Source organism: Tamandua tetradactyla, chromosome 3, assembly GCF_023851605.1.
Source record: "Tamandua tetradactyla isolate mTamTet1 chromosome 3, mTamTet1.pri, whole genome shotgun sequence".
Classification (NCBI taxonomy): Eukaryota; Metazoa; Chordata; class Mammalia; order Pilosa; family Myrmecophagidae; genus Tamandua; species Tamandua tetradactyla.
The window spans coordinates 47,524,824-47,539,326 of NC_135329.1; positions in this window are offsets into that span (position 1 = coordinate 47,524,824).

Sequence of the window (14,503 nt, forward strand, 5' to 3'; positions counted from 1 at the left end):
AAGTGGAAGGAGCATCTCCCAAGGAAGGAGCAAGGAAACAGGGTAGGAAGGCAGAGTCCAGGTAGGATCAACAAGAACAAAATGACTCAGAGGATATTTCAGGGAACAGTAGGAAAAACGCTGTGGAGTGTTGCACGGAGGGGTAAACCAAAGGAGATGAAGCTAGAAAGTCAGACAGAAGAGGACTGGGTCAGGGCAGCAGGGATAAAACAGAAGAAAGAATAGATCTATGAAAGATATGTGTCACAGACACTAAGGGAAGAAGGAATTTCAAAAAAGAAAGAGTAACGGCCCTTGGGTAAAATGAAACACAGGAATCAAACACAATCAAGGCTGAAAACTATCCAGTGGATTTAGCTATTAAGAGGTGGCAATTTTAAGCCTCCAAAATGGTTCCCTTCTTTTGTACTTACCAATCCTTTCTCCATGTTGTAGCCAGTGAAAGCCTTCCAGTAAAACCAAATTTGTTTCAATTGCTTAAACCAAATCTCTCAGGCCATTGTTACCTGCTAGTCCCTCTGCCTGGGACACTCCTGCCCTCTTTTCACCTGGCTCACTCCTCAGATTTCAGTCTAACTCTCTCCTCATGTAAGAGGCCCCTTGGGATTTTGTTAGGCGTACCTTTTCCATGCTTGCATAGCATCCAGTACCACTCCCCAACATTTGTCACATTCTATCACAATTGCTTGTTTAATTCCCTGTTTTTCTTTATCTGCTATATGCTCAATGAGAGAAAGAACTATCTTATCTTGTTAACCAATTGTGATGGTTTGAAACTGTAGGTACCCCAGAAAAGTAGGGTCTTAAAGTTAACTCATTCCTCCGGGAATGGACCCATTGTAAGTAGAATCTTTTGGTGAGTAGGATCTTAATTGAAGATGTGGCTCATCTCATTCCGCATGGGTCTTAACCCTTTTACAGAAGTCCTTTATAAGAGAATGAAAATCAAAGAGAAAACCAAGAAAGCAAGAAGCTGAAAGCAAGGAAACCTGTAAGAGAAGGAAGAGACCAGCAGACACTACCATGTGTCTTGCCATATGACAGAGGAGTTTAGGATCGCTGGCAGCCAGTCTTTAGAGAGAAAGCACTGCCTGATGATACCTTGATTTGGACATTTTTCTCAGCCTCAAAACTGAAAACTTGTAAGCTAATAAAGTGCCATAGTTAAAGCCAACACATTTTACGGTAGCTGCTTTCAACAGCTTAGCAAACTAGAACACCAATGTGTCCTAAACTTCTCAGACAGTTCTTGGCACAGATCAGGTATTCAATAAATAGTTATTGTATAAATGAATGGATAAACGAGTGGGAGAGTATGGTTAAATCAACAACCATTAGATTGAGCCTTTTAGGTTGCAGCCACTTAGGAACAATAGTTTAACTAGCTAATGATCCATGACCAAGTATTTAATTTATTCATTTAACCTTTGTTAAGTACATACAAGGTAGCAGATACATAGAATACCAAGGTGAAGGAGACACAATGCTAACTCCAGAGATGCTTACAGGTTAATATTTTACAATTACTGGACATATAGCTGCAATATATTCCACACAACAGCATTCATTTCTTTAACATTTAGACAACCTCAGGGAATTTAGCAGAGTCAAGTGGTCTCAAATCAACTTGGGCAAAGCAGTATGCCTAAGACAGGTGTCAGATGCACACTTCAAAAGGGCCTAAATAATCAGAGAATCTCAGCAACACAGTTTTCACCAAAACAATTGTTCCGTGAGGACCTGGCCACAAACCTCCTACAGAGCACCTGTAATTTTTATCTTAAAAGTCTATAATCCAGACAGCCACTAAAGGCTAAAACCGCTTCAGTTTAGCTTCAGAGACATGATGAGCTCACAGCTGGAGAAGTTTGCCTTCATCAGCCTTAACTGATAAGCCTCGAAAAATATGTTTCTTTTTTTTTTTCACTTCATTATTGTGCCTTCCTACCACTGCCACACTGTTGGCATAAATATGAGCTATTTCTCCTTCACTTACGATAACCTCATTCTAGTTTCTTCTTCCTGAAGCAGTTACAGTGTAATGATGTCATGTATTTAAACTTAATAAACATAATTACTATCAACATTTAATTGATTCTTGATTACAATCAATTATATTTCTGAAACAATCAAGCATCCTACAATTAAAAATAATTGATTCATTAGCACACCCCTTACTTGACAATTACACAAATGCATTATTTATGTAATTAGACACATTTACAGTTCATTATTCCACATTTTATGCTATTGTTACAAAGCTACTAAACTCTCGGCTTACTTTTTAATCTTCGTTTGGCTAATACTGAGAGAGACCTAACATTTATTCAAATGGATCCGGTTAAAAATTGGAACTTACCTAAAGTAGTACAATTAAGTTATAAACCAAAACCCTGAATAGCATGTCGAAAACAATAATTAACTAATTTACGTTCCATATTTTCAGAGGAAGATGCAAAAGCCCATGTTGGTTCACATAAAATAATGTATTTTACCAATTAAGCAGAGGAATTATTTCATTGAAGCAAAAATCTTCATAATGTACAGTTAGAACTTAAAGAGACAAGAAACAAGGAAGAAAGTTAACCATTATCAGCAACTCATTCTGGACCAATAGAGTAGATGGAATTTATCTTTGGATCCTTTCTTCCCCTCCTGCAGGGTCCTCTAACTTACTTTCCTCACGTAGAATGCCTCAGTCTGTTGAGTGGCTACTCACCAGTCTTAACTACCTCCAAGTCCAAAGACTTCTCTATTCTCCAAATGGTTATTTCCCTCTGTCTCTCCCAATATCCCTTGCCACACTGAGTTCACTTTTCAAAATGGTGGAATTGTCATATGCATTTTCCCCATCCCGCCCAAAATGCTATTGCAGTAACAATAAGAATTCACCATGACAACTGAAGTCATAAGCAGATCAGATATTTTGATGGATTTCTGGGAGACAAAAAGCAGATGAGATTGAATTGATAGAAAAGACGAAGCACTGGCTCAGACCATAGCTGAGAGAAACTGCCCTGACGGTGAAAGTCACTGTCCCCATGAGAGCAGCAGAGGCTCCTGGTTGGTACCTGGTACCGTGAGCTAGATTAGACTGTTGGGTTGTAATTAGGGCCATTAAATGAAAGGACATCTATGGAATCTTTAAACTAATCCTTCCCACCTGCCACTGGAAGCAATGGCATTGGCCTCCAGGGGGAAAAACCAAAGAGCAATTGAAATCAAACCAACTATACAGGAAGATAAGTGAAAGAAACATTAAGAAGGAAACTATAGGGAGAAAAGAAATTCTGTCCAGGAGGAAAATATTTTTAAATATACCAGGATATAGCCTGAACTTATGCAGGGTACTCCCATCTGCCAATCTGCTTGCCTTTACCACACCCTCTCAATACACCCAGTTTGTTAATCAATGAACCTCATTCTTTACATAGAGACTACCAACCCTCCCATTCAAAGGAGAAACCTGTTGGAGAAGTAGACATTGAAAAGTATGGAAGAAACCCATGAAAGCTCTCTGTATTAGGCAATCTAGTTTTTTCACTTATAAATAGAAAAACATAATTAAGTGTTATCAGATATTTGAAGGAAATCAACAGTATGAAAGACAAAAGCCAGGATAAACAAATTTCCCCAGGAGAAAAATGGATGATTCAGGCCACAGAAGACAACTTTTCAAAACAGTTCATTAATAAGAACAATTCAATATAGTATTGCATCCATTGAACAATTAAAAAAAGGAAAATGTAAGCACAAAAGTTAAAAACTCAATAGAAAGGCTGAAAAATAAAAAAATAAAATTAATTTGGCTGAGGACCAAATTAATTTTCCAGAAGACAGAGCTGAGGAAAAACTCAAAACATAAAACAAAAAGAAAAAGATATGAACAACCTGAGAAACAAGTACGGACACAATGGCTTCATCCAGAATATTTTCAATATGAGTTACAATGAAGAGAAAACAAAAATAAGAAGTGGTGAAGGTATTTCCTAATAGTAGGACAAAATTGTCAAGTGGTTGAAGAAAAATATTCAACTTTAAATTGAGTCTACAAGTTACCTGAATGTAGTAGAAAGAAATGCCCATACCCCTATAAACCCTGGGGTGAAATTTCAGTACTTCAAGGATAAAATGCCTAAGAATAAAATGTCTATAAATAGAAGCACTATGTAGCTAAAAAATAATGAAAAACCTTAATATAAAATATCACCAAGATATATATAAAAAGCCACATGCAGAATAGTATCCATGTGTGTTTGTTACATAATATATGAGTGAAAATATGTACATGTGCTTGTATGCGGTATATTTGCTTATAGACGCACAGAGGCATTCTGGAAAGATTCATGAAAAACTAACAATCAGGTTTACTGTCAATGGGTAGAGAAGCTGACTGTATGCTTTTTAATGTACCTTTTTATTCTTAATTTTTGAATCATTTGAAAGTATTTTCTATTGAATATTCTATTCAAAACTTACACTAAATATTTCCATAATCTGAAAGTACAATGACCTAAGGGTTCCAGAAAGAAACAAACAGATACCTACAAAAGAACATGAATCATACTGGAATCAGGTTTTTCAACCAAGAACAATGGATCCTGGAAGACAATGGATTATTTAGAAAATTATTTTGAACCTATAATTCTCTACGCAAACTACAAATAAAGTATGAGGACAAAATAGAGACTTTTTTTCTCCAATCAGTTAGAGCATCTGAAAGCCCCGCACCCACCCTCCCTTCCTGCAAAAAAAAAATTATTTAAAAATGTATTCTAATAAATTAAAACTACAATTCAAGAAAGTCAAGATATAGGATCCATGAAAAAGTATGATAACCCAAGAATATATCGCAAACAATATGTAATTAACAAATTAAATCCAATTAAAGGAGGAAGTTACAAGGCTTCATGAATAATATTTTCAAGAAAAAAAAATGGATTCTGAACTGGTCAGCGTCCTTAATTGCATTCAACAAAATCTACTCTAGCTAGATAAATAAAAAGAGACTTTTAAAAGATGTAAATTGCTAATACAATCCCTAGGTAGGCTGGAGAAACAGATATTTTAAAATAGGTTTCCAGGAATGACCCCAAAACTTTACCACAGACGTGAAACCTAAAGAAGACAGTGACTGTCATAGGTCAGAAAGCAACCTAACCTATTCCAGAATTACCCTGCCTCCACCGCAATCAAAATGCTGCCAAACTGTGAAGATGCCTGCCAAATCAGCAAGCCAATGGCTGGCTCCAGAACTCTGCTACTTCTGTCATAGTCTACACCAGTAAAAGAGGCACCCGAAATCTTGCTTCTTTCTATAAACAAATTCCATACCAAAGTTTCATGTGAGTGAATGGCCTGATTTGCAGGAACTAAATCATTGCACTTCTCACTGTCCAATCTCTTTGTCCAAAACGGGTTGGAAAGGACTGAGAAAGCCAATCCATAACCCATGCCCCACATTTCACTATATAATTAAGAACATGGAAGATTTTAGTAATATGATGAAGGCAAGATTTTAGTAACTATGAAGGAGAAAAATGAAAGGCAATTGGAAACTCTTGGGAAAAAAAAGCTAAGATTACACAAGAAAATAATATCTGCAGAGCAGTAGCACTCAGAAAAGTGGCACTCAATTAAGAGGCCCAAGAGCAATAAAATAATAATAAACAGAAAGCCAATGATACTCAGTAGGTTCGTGGTTAGAAGAAAAAGTCCAGAAACAAAAAACAGAGTTTGCCTGTCTTAAAGGGTCGGCCACACAGAAAGCTGGAATGAAAGACCAGACCTTTTCTGGTCTGCAGAAAAAAGCATGCAGAAGGAAAATGCCTCTCCTTGGGTTGCTCACAAGTCCTATTCATTCCCTACTCCCCTCAAGTTGATTGTTAGTAATAGTCATAGAGGTGGCACTAGTAATAGCATTATTAGCAGTAGTCATATTTTAATAATGATAATCCTAATGGATAATGATTGCTAACATGTATGGAACATCCACTCTAGACCCAGTCATGGTACTAAATGATTTACATTATCTCACAAACGTTTTTAGGAAATCAGTACCAAGATTCTGCAATCTTACTGATGAAGAAACTGAGGGTCATGATGGTTAGGTTCATGTGCCGACTTGGCCAGGTAATGATGCCCAGTTGTTTGGTCAAGCAAGCACTGGCCTGTTACTCCAAGAACATTTCATGGATTTAAATCATCAGTAAGTTAATCAGCATTCACGGCTGATTACATCTACCATCAACTTGAGGAGATTGCCTTCAACAATGAGAGATGCTTCATCTGATCAGTTGAAGGCTTTAAGGAGAAATGATGATTTCAGCAGTCAGAAGAAAGAATTTTCTACTGCATGAATTTCTCTACTTCATCCAGCCAGCTTCTACTGGAGTACTGATTGAAAACCTTCATCAGAGTTCCCAGCTTGCAGCCAGCCCTACAGAATTTGGACTTGGCATCTCCATAGTTGCGTGAGACAATTTTATAAAATCTCATATTTAGAGATTGTGTTTCGGTTCTGTTTCTGTCGAGAACCCTGACTAATACAAGCGTGTAATGCCACCAGCGATAGTCAATCAAACTTCAGATATGAAACACAGCATGCACAGCACCTTCATCTGACTGGGAGACCCAAGAATCACTCCATATGGAATGTGTTCAGCTGCTCCAAATGAGTTCCAAGGTATTCATGAGTCACTTTGACACAGAGAAGACATAGGCTTGCTTTCCCACAGGACTTTTATATTGTCTGAGTCAAACAGGCCCAGGGTGTGCATGCCAATTCACAACTCTCCCAGGCCAGTGACAATCACACTGAAAAGGGTTTCTCAGAAAACAAGAGAGATAGCCAGATCCTAGTATTCACATTCCACTTTATCTTATTTCACTAACATCTAAGGAAATGTACAATGAGAATGGATGCAGAATCATGGCCATCTTCACAAGCAAATGTGTGCAGGGCCCAGGCCTAGTGCTGACACTTTAGTCACAGGGGCTTACACAGATTAAAACCACACTGCTTGTAAGTGAAACTTGAACCCTGGTTGGTTTGACTCTACAAATCATTACCTTAACCCCAGTACTCGACTTATTTAATAAGTAATGACATTTACACCTATCAGACCCTTAGTATAAGAGCTGGGACAAATTTGGACATGTCCAAGGAAAATCCACAACACATTGTTGTGAGGTGCCTGCCAAAGCTCAATATACTTTCTCTCTTTCAAAAATGAATATATCAGACAGGAAATGCTAGATTATGCTGCGAAACTAACAACCAAAATCTTAGCAGATTGCAACAATAAACGTTTATCTCTCCTTCACCTTGCAGGTTGCCTAAGATCTCTGCTCAGTTTCATTTTTACCCTTTCTCTAGGGCTGCAACCACAGTATCATTAAATGCAGTGGCAGAGGGAGTAGAGAGTGGGGTGAAGCACGCCTGGGTCCTTAAACAAGTCACTTCTGCTCACATTTTTATAAACAAGTCGCATAGCCAAGTCTGACATTAGGGATGTGGCCAGTTTGAATCTGTGTTGGACACCAGAAAAGCCATGTCCTTTAATCCTCATTCAGTATTGCTGGGTGGGAACATTTTGATTGTTCCCATGGAGATGTGACCCACCCAACTGTAGGTGGTAACTTTTGATTAGATGATTTCCATGGAGGTGTGTCTCTACCCATTGAAGGTGGAGTTGCTTACTGGAATCCTTTAAAAGAGGAAATGTTTGGGAGAGAGTCCCTTTTGGAGAGCCACAAGAAAACCAACAGATGCCGCCATGTTCGCCATGTGCCCTTCCAGCTGAGAGAGAAATGTTGAACGTCATCAGCTTTCCTGAACCAAGGTATCTTTCCCTGGATGCCTTAAATTGCACATTTCTATAGACTTGTTTTAACTGGGACATTTTCTCAGCCTTAGAACTGTAAACTAGCAACTTATTAAATTCCCCTTTTTAAAAGCCGTTTCATTTCTGGTATATTGCATTTCAGCACCTAGCAAACTGGAACAGAGTGTGAAGGCATAACCCTCTCCCAGAGAGGACACTGAGTACTGGTGAACAGTAACACTGTCTACCACAATGAGCAAACTAACCAAAATACATGCAAGGGTTGTTGCAATATCAGGTAAAGAGAAGAAATCAGCATGCAAGATTTATTATAGAAAACATAAATAAATTTTGGGCAGCACCATTTTCATACTCAACAAAATACAAGTATGTGAATGTGGATATCATTCTTTATCTTTAAAACTTCATCCTGAGATTCCCATATGCTTAAAATTCCAAAATAAAATGTGTACCAAATCAAACACTTTAAAAAAGAAATTTGGAAAAACAAAAGAAAGACTAAGACATTCCCAGATTAACAAAAGCCAAGAGAATGTGTCGCTAGCTAACCTGCCCTATGAGAAACACTAAAGGGAGTCTTTTGAGATCAAATGAAAGAATATTAGAGGGTAACACAAATCCACACGAAGAAGTAAAGGGGATAGGTGGAGATAACTACATAGTTATTGTGAAAGATAGTATGAAAGTATTTTTGTTTATGCAGCTTCCTTCTATTTATTTTAAAAATCAGCTGTATAAAACAATAAGTATAAAATTGTGTTAATGCACTTATACTGTATAAAGATGTGAATGCAGGACAATAATACTACAAAGGAGTGGGGAAGAATGGAAGTACATTGGAACAAAGCTCTTATTTACTTCTGAAGTTGTTAGTGTTAATCTAGACTATATTCTTTTAGGATAATTCTTCATTATAATTCCCAGGGCAATCACTGAGAAAAAAAAAAAAGAAACAACAAAGGAGTTTAAAAGATAAACTGGAAAATATCTATTTACCAAAAAGAACGCAGGAATCCAGAATTAGAAGAAAAAAGACAAAGTCAAATAGACATAAATCTTACTTTACCAATAATCACCTTACTCATGAATGGACTAAATGCCCCAGTAAAAAGGTAGAAACTGGCAGAATGGATAAAGAAACATGATTCATTGATATACTGTCTAAAGAGACTAACTTTAAATCCAAAGACACAAATTGGTTGAAAATGAAAGGATGGGGAAAAAAATATTCCATACAAACAGTAGCCAAAAGAGAGTAGGAATGGCTATACTAATATTGAACAAAACAGACTTTAAGACAAAAAATGTTTACAAGACATAAAATAGAATATTTTATAATGAAAAAAGAGATAATAAATTTTAAAGGACTGAAATCATACAATGCATATTCTTTGACCGCAATGGGATGAAATTAGAAACGAATCGAGGGAAATTTGCTAATACACAAAAATAAACAACTCTCTACTAACTAATCAGTAATGAAAAGATAAATCACAAAGGAAATTAAAATAAACTTGGAGTTCAATGACAATGAAAACACAAAATACAAAATTTATGGGATGCAGCTAAAGCAGTCTATCAAGGGAAATTTAGAGCTGTAAATGCCTATCTTAATAATCAAGAACTATCTCAAATCAATAACCTAAATGTCCACCTGTTCTAGTTTGCTAGCTGCCGGAATGCAACATACCAGAGACGGATTGGCTTTTAATAAAAAGGGATTTATTTCATTAGTTCTTCAGAGGAAAGGCTGCTAACTTTCAACTGAGGTTCTTTCTTACGTGGGAAGGCACAGGATGATCTCTGCTGGACTTCTCTCCAGGCCTCTGGGTTCCAACTAGGATTTCTTTCTGCATTAGGATAATTCCTAATTATAATTAGGAGAGATTTCTTTCTGCATCTCCAAAGGCCTGGGCTGAGCTGCAAGTGCTGAGATAAGATATGCTGAGCTGCTTGAGCTGTGCTACATTGAGTTTCTCATTTAAGCACCAGCCAATTAAATCAAACATTATTCATTGCAGCAGGCACACCTCCTAGCCAACCGCAGATGCAATCAACAACAGATGAGGTTCACATGCCATTGGCTCATGTCCACAGCAATAGAACTAAGTACCTTCACCTAGCCAAGTTGACACCTGAATCTAACTACCACACCACCTTAAGAAACTAGAAAAAGAAGAGCAAACTATACCCAAAGCAAGCAAGAAAAAAAGGAAAGAATAAAAATTAAAGTGGAAAAAAGTGAAATAGACAGTAGAAACACAATAAAGGGAATCAATGAAATTAAAAGTTTCTTTTTGAAAAGACAAACTATTAGCTAAACTGACCAAGAAATAAAGAGAGAAGGATCAAATTATTAAAATCAGGAATGAAAAGGGGATGTTACTATCGACCTTACTGAAGTCCTGGTAAATTCTACCAAATATTTAAAAAAGAAAAATACCGAACCTTCACAAACTATCTCCAAAAAGCATAGATGATGAAGGAACACTTCCCAATTAATTCTAAGGAGCTAGTATTACCCTCATATAAAATCCAGACAAAAATATTACAAGAAATAAAACTGCAGACCAATATATCTTGTGATTATAAATGCAAAATATCCTCAAGAAAATACTAACAGACCAAAACCAAACACATATCAAAAAGATGATACACCATGACAAGAAGGATTTATTTCAGGAATGCAAATTTGGTTGAAACAAAAATCAATAAATGTAATACACTATATTAGTGATATAAAGATGAAAAAATGCCACATGATCATCTTTAAAAAGGAGGAAAAAGCATTTGACAAAATGCAACACTCATGATAAAAACACTCAACTAGGAGAAGGAGGAAGATTCCTTAGTTGGATGAAGGACATAATTTCTCAGTTGGATAAAGGGAAAAACCCACAGCTAACATCACACAATTGTGAAGGCTGAATTCTTCCCCCAAAGATCAGAAACAAAACAAGGATGCCCACTTTCACCACTTCTATTCAACCCTTTACTGCAGGTTCTAGGTGGAGCAAGAAAAAAAAAACTTTTCCTTTTAGGCCACAAAAACAAATAAAAGATATTCACATTTAAAAGTGATGTGTAGGATGGCGTCTTAGTAAGGTACATGCGTCTTAGTTCCTCCGACTCCAAATCAACTAATAGGTGAACAGAAACAGTACAAAACAACTCCCGGGGCTACAGCAGGGAATGGACACACAGCGTAACCAAGTCTGGGCTGGCTAGTCTGACTGCGAAACTCAGCTGCGGTGAGTGAGATCCCCGAGCGGCGGGCGATTTCCCGAGCAGCCGCAGCTGCGGCGGTCCGAGCTAATCCCTCCCTCCTTCCGGGGCTGGCTGAGAGACTCGGAGAGACAAGCTTCCCAGCCAAGGCGGCCGGCGCCACACTTTTGCGGGCGGCTTCGAGTCCGCGACTACAAGTCTCGGATCAGAGGGCTATCCAAAGTCTGAGCTGGCAAGTCTGATTCCGAGTCTTGGCTGCGGCGAGACCCCCGAGCGGCCGCAGCTGCGGCGGTTCGAGCTAATCCCTCCCTCCTTCCCGGGCCGGCTGAGAGTATCGGAGAAGTAAGTTCCCCAAGCCGAGGCAGGCGGCGCCCTTCTTTTGCGGGCGGCTTCGAGTCTCGGCGTTAAGTCCGCGGCTACGAGTCCCGGATCAGAGGGCTATCCAAAGTCTGGGCTGGCTAGACTGACTGCGAGACTCGGCTGCAGTGAGACCCCCGAGCGGCGTGCGATCTCCCAATCAGCGGCAGCTGCGGTGGTCCGAGCTACTCCCTCCCCCCTTTCCGGGCCGGCTGAGAGTATTGGAGAAGCAAGTTTCCCAAGCCGAGGCAGGTGGCACTCCTCTTTTGCAGGCGGCTTCGAGTCTCTGCTTCAAGTCCGCGGATACGAGTCTCAGATAGGAGGGCTATCCAAGCCGCGGAAGCCCCCCCCCCCACGGGAGGCTTCCTGGTCCGGTGGGGAATCCCCCAGGCCCGCTGCGGCCCGCAACCAGCCACAGGGTCCCCTCAAGCCGTGGCAGCTGACGCCCCCACCACGCGCGGCCCCTGAACCAACGGAGAGATTTGGATCCGAAAGCCCCAGGCCACGGAGATCGGTGACTGGGGGAGACCCATTCCAAACACTTGAGACAAACGTGTGCCACGTGCGCCATGTACTGGGCAAGATAAGAAAAACAGATCCCAGAGATTTCACAGAAAAATCTTACAACCTTGCTGGGTCCAACACCCAGAGAAATCTGAATAAATGCCCAGACGCCAGCAGCAGAAGATAACTGTCCACGCTCAAAAGATTGAGAATATGGCCCAGTCAAAGGAACAAACCAATAGCTCAAATGAGACACAAGAGCTGAGACAACTAATCCTGAATATACGAACAGAAATGGAAAACCTCTTCAAAAATGAAATCGATAAATTGAGGGAGGACATGAAGAGGACATGGGCTGAACATAAAGAAGAAATAGAAAAACTGAAAAAACAAATCGCAGAACTTATGGAAGTGAAGGATAAAGTAGCAAACATAGAAAAAATAATGGATAGTTACAATGATAGATTTAAAGAGACAGAAGATAGAATTAGTGATTTGGAGGATGGAACATTTGAATTCCAAAAAGAAACAGAAACTATAGGGAAAAGAATGGAGAAATTTGAACAGGGTATCAGGGAACTCAAGGACAATATGAACCGCACAAATATACGTGTTGTGGGTGTCCCAGAAGGAGAAGAGAAGGGAAAAGGAGAGAAAAACTAATGGAAGAAATTTTCACTGAAAATTTCCCAACTCTTATGAAAGACCTAAATTTACAGATCCAAGAAGTGCAGCGCACCCCAAAGAGATTAGACCCAAACAGGCGTTCTCCAAGACACTTACTAGTTAGAATGTCAGAGGTCAATGAGAAAGAGAGGATCTTGAAAGCAGCAAGAGAAAAACAATCCATCACATACAAGGGAAACCCAATAAGACTATGTGTAGATTTCTCAGCAGAAACCATGGAAGCTAGAAGACAGTGGGATGATATATTTAAAATACTAAAAGAGAAAAACTGCCAACCAAGACTCCTATATCCAGCAAAATTATCCTTCAAAAATGAGGGAGAAATTAAAACATTCTCAGACAAAAAGTCACTGAAAGAATTCGTGACCAAGAGACCAGCTCTGCAAGAAATACTAAAGGGAGCATTAGAGTCAGATACAAAAAGGCAGAAGAGAGAGATATGGAAAAGAGTGTAGAAAGAAGGAAAATCAGATATGATATATATAATACAAAAGGCAAAATGTTAGAGGAAAATATTATCCAAACAGTAATAACACTAAATGTCAATGGACTGAATTCCCCAATCAAAAGACATAGATTGGCAGAATGGATTAAAAAACAGGATCCTTCTATATGCTGTCTACAGGAAACGATAAACATAGGTTGAAAGTGAAAGGTTGGGAAAAGATATTTCATGCAAATAACAACCAGAAAAGAGCAGGAGTGGCTATACTAATATCCAAAAAATTAGACTTCAAATGTAAAGCAGTTAAAAGAGACAAAGAAGGACACTATATACTAATAAAAGGAACAATTAAACAAGAAGACATAACAATCATAAATATTTACGCACCGAACCAGAATGCCCCAAAATACGTGAGGAATACACTGCAAACACTGAAAAGGGAAATAGACTCATATACTATAATAGTTGGAGACTTCAACTCACCACTCTCATCAAGGGACAGAACATCTAGACAGAAGATCAACAAAGAAATAGAGAATCTGAATATTACTATAAATGAACTAGACTTAATAGACATTTATAGGACATTACATCCCACAACAGCAGGATACACCTTTTTCTCAAGTGCTCATGGATCATTCTCAAAAATAGACCATATGCTGGGTCACAAAGCAAGTCTTAACAAATTTAAAAAGATTGAAATCTTACACAACACTTTCTCGGACCATAAAGGAATGATGTTGGAAATCAATAATAGGCAGAGTGCCAGAAAATTCACAAATACATGGAGGCTCAACAACACACTCCTAAACAACGAGTGGGTCAAAGAAGAAATTGCTAGAGAAATTAGCAAATACCTCGAGGCGAATGAAAATGAAAACACAACATATCAAAACTTATGGGACACAGCAAAGGCAGTGCTAAGAGGGAAATTTATTGCTCTAAATGCCTATATCAGAAAAGAAGAAAAGGCAAAAATTCAGGAATTAACTATCCATTTCGAAGAACTGGAGAAAGAACAGCAAGCTAACCCCAAAGCAAGCAAAAGGAAAGAAATAACAAAGATTAGAGCACAAATAAATGAAATTGAAAACATGAAAACAATAGAGAAAATCAATAAGGCCAGAAGTTGGTTCTATGAGAAAATCAATAAGATTGATGGGCCCTTAGCAAGATTGACAAAAAGAAGAAGAGAGAGGATGCAAATAAATAAGATCAGAAATGGAAGAGGAGACATAACTACTGACCTCACAGAAATAAAGGAGGTAATAACAGGATACTATGAACAACTTTACGCTAATAAATACTACAATTTAGAGGAAATGGACGGGTTCCTGGAAAGACATGAACAACCAACTTTGACTCAAGAAGAGATAGATGATCTCAACAAACCAATCACAAGTAAAGAAATCGAAGCAGTCATTCAAAAGCTCCCTAA